This window comes from Fukomys damarensis, unplaced genomic scaffold, assembly GCF_012274545.1.
Source record: "Fukomys damarensis isolate Sample0158 unplaced genomic scaffold, DMR_v1.0_HiC HiC_scaffold_17, whole genome shotgun sequence".
Classification (NCBI taxonomy): Eukaryota; Metazoa; Chordata; class Mammalia; order Rodentia; family Bathyergidae; genus Fukomys; species Fukomys damarensis.
Window position 1 is genome coordinate 32,913,983 of NW_022900929.1, and position 6,475 is coordinate 32,920,457.

Here is a 6,475-nt window from a genome sequence, read left to right on the forward strand (position 1 = left end):
AAATCACCAGGTGCGGGCTCCCTCCCTGGGACCCAGTCCCACCTCCCGCCACAGCACTCTGACCCTGCCAGCCGGCCCCTCCTCAGTTCTCACCCTGGGCGGTGCGAGGGAGCCTCTCGTGGAGGCAGCCACCGGCCTCCCGGCAGCTCCCGGAGAGTCTGCGGCACTTTGGGTGGGGTGGGGGGGCTCGATGGGAGGGCGGCGCCAGGGCGGGGTGAGGGGCTGGTCCGTGACGAGGCACTGGAGACTTAACCGTTTCTTTGCCTTCACAATGTCAGTGCTCAGGGCGTCCCCTGAGCGCAGGGGGCTCAGGGGGATCTGTGGCGTCTAGCGGGTCAAAGAGCTAGGCTGATCTCCCCTGGCCCACAGTACCCTTCTCGCACAGTACCCTGCTCAGTTAAGAAACATCCTTTTAAGATTAGCGTGAAGCCCAAAGCCCTGCACTAGGGCTCAGAGCCCTCCCTCTTCTCTTGGAAACCATCTGCTGCCTCCCCCTCAGATGGACCCAGGGAGTGACCTTCAGTCCCAGCTGGGGCAGGAGACAAAAGGGGAGGGGGCAAGGGAGGACTGGGGCGGGGGATGGGAGATCGCTGAGGAGACTTCTTCTGAACCAGGGTCATAGAAACAAAGGCAGGCAGAAATCCGCCTGGCTTGGGGTGAGTACCATTTGGAATTGTGAAACATGGTAGGGCAGAGGGGCCTGGGAGCCCCATGCAGGCCTCTCCCAGTGCGGCGCAGCGCAGCAACTACATCGGCACTGACCGGCAGGATTTGTAGCCTGGGTGGGAGGAGGCAGTGTCTAAAGGCAGGGAACTTCCTGCCTTTCAATGAAGGAGTTAACAAGGACTGAGAGGAATCACCAGGACCCCACACTCAAGCAAGGTTTTCGTACTAGGGTCGAGTTATTAAACGTAGCATAAAGTACTCTTTGGATTAAATAGCGATCTAGTATTAATTATAGGGGGCTCTCTCCTTGCCTCCCAGGAGACTTTCTCTGGGTCTGTGTATCTGTCTCAGTGTGTCTGGACCCTCGGTATCTACCTCAGCCTCAGACAGTGAAGCATCCCAGTACTCACTGGAAGGACCTGGACAGCTCCAGCACTCCTCCCCTGGGAGCTCACTCCCAGTGGGCGTGCCCCTGCCCTCTCCTCCCACTGACCTCCACACCCTGGCCAGCTCCTAGGGCCTGGCACAGTGACTTCTACCCACGCACACCCGGCAGGGACCCGCCCTTGCCCCGGCTGCCAAGAGCTCCCTCTGAAGGTCAGAGAAGCCAAAATGGTCTCTGCTCTCAGCATCTCCCATCCTCCCATGACTGCAGCCAGAGGAGAGGAGAAGCTGAGTCACCAGCACCCTGGTGGGGGTGGGGGTGTAGGGGGCGGAATCCTTGCTCAGATCCGGGGATGCAAAACAGTAACATGGCAACAGCCGCATTTGGATGGGAGAGGCCATCTGCAGACACACAGTGCAGAGCAGACGATTTCCCGAGCATCACATAAGGGAAATACCTCCCCTCTGCAACTTCATACTTCTTATTTCCTCCCATCTCAAGCTCTCTTTCTCCTTTCTGCTTCCTAGGGCTCTCTAGAGTCTTAGGAGGGAAGTTTGAGTAGACATTTGGCTTGAGAACAAATGGCTTCAGACCAGTGCAGAGCCCACCTTTATTCTCAGCTGCTACCCTCAGGGGCCACACCTGGGGCCTGGTTCCCACTCACAGTGGCAGTCTCCTTTAGCCTTCATCCTGTCAACAGCCACTCACAACAACCAGTCAACCTGCTGTGTCCCTAGGATCCACTGAAATGGAATGGTGAGATGCCAAAGAAGAGCAAGAGGCCTGAGCTCAGGCACAAAGTAAGGTCAAAAGTCCTGGACTGTCAGCTGTGGTGGTGCACACACCTGTAATCCCAGCACGTGGGAGGCTGAGGCAGGAGGATCAACATGACTTTGAGGCCAGCCTGGGCTACATAGGAGACCCTGTTTCTTTTTCTTTCTTTTTGGTACTGGGGATCAAACTTGGGTCCTTGTGCTTGCAAGGCAGGCAGCGGAACCACTGAGCTAAATCCCCAGCCCCCGGGAGACCCTGTTTCCAAAAAAAAAAAAAAAAAAGAGGCCTGGAGTTGAGACCTGACTCCATCAATTTACCAGTCATGCAGCTAAACCAGCCACTCCCCCTCTCAGAGGTTCCTGAACTGTAAGATGAGTATGATGTTAGTGTCATCCTTCAGTAATGCAGCGAGGATTGAGTGGCATAAAAGATGAAAAAGTGCTCTCTCATTCATAGGATCCTGAGCTTGAAATGTACTGAAGACTCTGAAAGTATCCCTTTTGTGGAAAACTTCAGAGTTCACCCAGTGATTGGGGAAATTCTAAATCCAACTCTGAGCCCACACCAACCATGGATTACCCTAAACTCTCAGCAAAATCTGAAACGGAGATGCAAAGTTCCATTCATGCTCCTGCTTTTCTATTTCAGGCAACAATGCAAACCTCAGACCCAGGAGCCAGGGAGTTGTTGTCTAATTCAGGATGGCTTTGTAGTGGTGGAAGTAACAGAACAGTCCTTTCCTCAACACATCACTCTTAACAGTCAGAAGGCTTCAAATGGTACCTCTCAGCCTGTGTTTTTAGAGTCTTAAAATAGCAGGGCCCGGGATTTAGCTCAGTGGTTCCGCTGCCTGCCTCACAAGTGCAAGGTCCTGAGTTCGATCTCTGGTACAAAAAAAAAAAAAAAAAAAAAAAAAAATAAAAAAAAAAAAAAAAAAAAAAAAAAAAAAAAAAAGTAACCTTCCCTTTCCTATAGGTGTTTGATTGTAGAAGTATGAGAATTTTATTGAAATTCAGTTTACCTTTTTTCTTTTCGCCATCCTGGGGATTGAACCCAGATCTTCATGCCTGCTAAAGCAAGCACCAAACCACTGAGCTACGTCTGGGCTCCAGACTCAGCTTTCTGTCATCCCAGTTCTTTTTCAGTTTGTTTCATAATTCTAGCTAGGAAATTCCAGACTTTTTTCCCTAGAAGTTGCCAAGGAGGTCCCCAAGTCACTCGCTGGTGGGGATAACCTAGTGGGAAAGCCACCTTGGAAAGCTTTACCAGACAACCACTAGCAGGAGCTGGGCCATGATAACGGTGGGACTAAAGAGTCCCTTCTCTCCCAAGGGTGGGTGGGTGAATGTGGAGAGGGCAGTGCCTAGGGATAACTGCACACTTCCTGTCATTGTAGGATACATTTTTGTTCCCTTTCTCCTCATCTTGGCCCAGAGCTTGAGGTTAGGGATGGTGGCCCAGCTTGCAGGGCAGGCAGAAAGGGTCAAGTGAACTATCCATCTCCTTGAACCCATCCCAGCCTCCAGGCTCCCCTGGCCTCCTCACTCACAGGAGGCTGAGGGAGAGGCAGTGTCTGCAGCTGCTCTGGCCTGACTGTTGTTTGTGGGGACAGCTGAAAGAGGAGCCAGCTGGGTGGGGCTGCGGCAGCCTTCAGCTGTGTGGTTTTTTCCAGGAAATTCTCCACTATTCTCCAGGGACAAAGATGGGTCACCATGAAAATGTCTAAACCTAAAAAAATTCAGTATACTGAAGTAAGCCCTGATCTTAGGTATATAGCCCTAAGACCTTTAAAGACATCATAGCAAAATGCTTTGATTGAAAAGGTCTAGCAGCTGCTTTTATAGCTGTGCCTGTTTCTGGGGAGTGCTTGAGAGAATTATGCATCTCTCAGGCAGCCTCTTCTCAACATCCCCTTATCTTGATCTGAAGAATGGCCCTGAAGTTTGTTTTAAATTCTTATTTCTTACATCAGTCCAGAAAAAAGCCTACTCTCAAATCTCTGCAGCCAATTGGACAGAGTTAGAGAACTCACTATAAATTATTAATATCAGCAGAGAGTCTGCAAGTTTCAGTTGAGTCATTAATTTCATCCTGTGTCATCCCCATCCCCAATCTTGCACTAAAGTGTTAAGAACACTAGGTGGTAAAATTTTCAGGCATCAGGGAGAATGAAAGAAACCATGACATTAGTAATTCTTAGAAGGAAGCAGTCTCAAAGAATGGCTAACTCTAGAAGGCCAGTTGTACTGTAATGATGCCACTTGGTGGGGGTATTTTGCTCAGTGATTCTGCCACATGCCTCACAAGTGCAAGGACCCAAGTTCAATCCCCGGTACAAAAAAAAAAAAAAAAGCACTCAGGGTGCTACCCTCAAATTTTTTAAATTGCTGTACATTTTTCTAGTGCAATGGAAACTTAGTCATATTAGCCTTATTCTTTCCAACTTTCCAGAAGCTCTTTAGAGCAGTCAGTGATCAAGAAATTACCAATAATATGGCAGGAGGAATAGGAAGGACCTATCACATTTGACAGTTGAGAATTATTCTTATGAATTCAGTTATTTGGTGGCAATGCTGTTATACCACCTGGATTTTAAATTCAATAGAGCTGCATGGATTGGCACATCAACATTTACCCATGACATGACCAGATGCCTGGCATTTTTATCATGGGCTATATGACCTTCGGCAGCTCCCCACAGAAATGTCATGGAATGACAGTTCCTAAAATCTTTTCTTAAATTTCTGACCAATTTCTCCCACCCAGCAGAATGGGAAACCACATTCCATGAGCTCTGATCTCAGAGGCAAACCTCAGTGCAACTCACTCGTGCAGCACTGAATCCAGGAAACTCATTGTCGTTTCTGGGGATGGAACCCAGGACCTTGAATGTGCTAGGCAAGCACTCTGTTACTAAGCTACATCCCTGCCCCCCCCTTTAATTTTGAGATAGGGTCTTCCTAAGTTGCCCAGGGTGGTCTCAAACTTGTGGTCCTTCTGCCTTGGCCTCCCAGAGTAGCTGGGACTGCAGGCATGTGCCACTGCACCCAGCTTGGTACCAGGATTTTGCTCTGCTCTAGAGATCTGTTGGCTAAGCCAAAGTGGGAAACAGGAACCCTGAATCCTGGAGGTGGGCTATGCTATACAAAGGACTAGGAAGGTGCATGGGTCATTCTGGGATCTCTAGAAATGGAAGCAGAGAGGCTGGGGTATTTGGGAAGAGGAACACAAATGTAGAATAGAATTCTGCAGGGAGGAGGTAACTGACTGGTCCAGAGGAGTACCTCATTTCCTTAGCACATGCCAACAGCTGTCCACAAACAGCCCTCTTCCTAGAGAAACTGTGTTCTCCAGGTATCCTCCACCATCACACTATGTGTGTGCAAAGTGTGCTAAGTATGGAGGCATTGCTACACAGTGCAGCTCAGAGACCATCACCAGGGAGTTGTCCCTCCCTTTAATTCACTTGAGCCTCCCACAAGGCCAGTTCTTCTAGAGACCTTGGCTCCTCCACGACCAGCCCTCACCCAAAGGACTGAGACAAATGACATTAGTCCTAACCTTTAACCTCTGAGGAGAAGTGAGCTAGGTGCCAAGTAATGAAGAGTCTCAACTGCTGGTTCAAGTCAAAAGATGATAGGTCAATGTTCCAGGAGAGAATCCCTGTGAGAGAAAAAGAAACAAAGAGGATTCTAGATCAAGTCGGGAGGCCAGGATTGCAGGGCACACTTTCAAGCTCACAGAAGAGGGAAGGAGGAGGAGATGAGAACAGCTGCTATGACCAGCATCACTGAAGGGTGTCTGGGACTTTGTCTACCTCCGACCCTGAGCTGGGGAAGGACAGAGTTGAGATTAAACTTGTCAGTAATGAGTTTATCAGTGGCAATTTACTTGCAAGGCTGCCTTCAGTTGGTCTCTACAGTTAAGATTCTAGATTCTCCTTTCTCTCTGGATCCTGGCCCCTACCCCTCCACGGCTTGCTTCTACCCTCAGGTGCCTCCGCAGCACTGCGGCACAGGCACAGGGGAAGGAAGTGAGAACTGAGGGGCTGGAGCAACCGAAGGTCACTCTTCAGCCGGTTGCCGGCATTCAGAGATTTGAAATTTGTACTGTGCCAGTATCAGACCCTGAAGAAGAAACTATAAGGTAGGGGCAGGGACTCTCCAGGGGGTGGTGACGACTTTTGGGACATCTGGAGAAGGTCAATGCGGTGACCCTGAGGGAGAGGGGAGTGCCAGAGCGGCCCTCGGGGCTGCACCGAGTTCCCCTGCCCTGGGAACCTGCGGAACGCCACGGGGTGCGGTAAGGATGGGGAGGCAGGTTGGATGTGGACACGTGGCAGGGAGGATGCAAGTGGCACTGGATGGAAGAAGCGAACGTGCACGCCGGGAGGTGCATGCCGATGGCGGAGAGGCTTGGGAGGTAGGTGCTGCGGTGCAGCAAGTCAGCGGCTCACCTTGCTCTAGGTGGGCCCGCACAGCCCTCAGCTGGCTCTCGGTTCCGATGTCGCCGATCACGATGAGCAATGAATGCCTCCTCGGGTCCCAGCACGCCGGTGCCACTTCGGCGGCTGGAGTCTCGCACCGCGGCTCGGCGGGATTCTGAGCCGTCGGAGAGCCCGGGCCTGCGAGCCCCAGACCAGAAGCCGTC

At 51.0% G+C, this 6,475-nt stretch overlaps 1 protein-coding gene across 5 annotated transcripts in view; it reads right to left on the reverse strand.

Moving 5' to 3' along the window:
* Nucleotides 1–6,453, reverse strand: part of Map1a (microtubule associated protein 1A) — a 20,378-nt gene extending 13,925 nt beyond the window's left edge. For 3 of the 5 annotated variants that reach the window (XM_010624835.3, XM_010624837.3, XM_010624836.3), the window contains exons 1-2: nucleotides 6,282–6,453; nucleotides 5,387–5,488 (exon numbers count right to left, since the gene is read on the reverse strand). The gene's annotated coding sequence lies outside the window, so the exon portion shown is untranslated. Of the gene's footprint in view, nucleotides 1–93; nucleotides 192–5,386; nucleotides 5,489–6,281 lie in introns of those variants that run through there. The other 2 variants (XM_033764963.1, XM_033764962.1) reach the window with 1 other exon arrangement.
* Nucleotides 6,454–6,475: the final 22 nt, after the last annotated feature.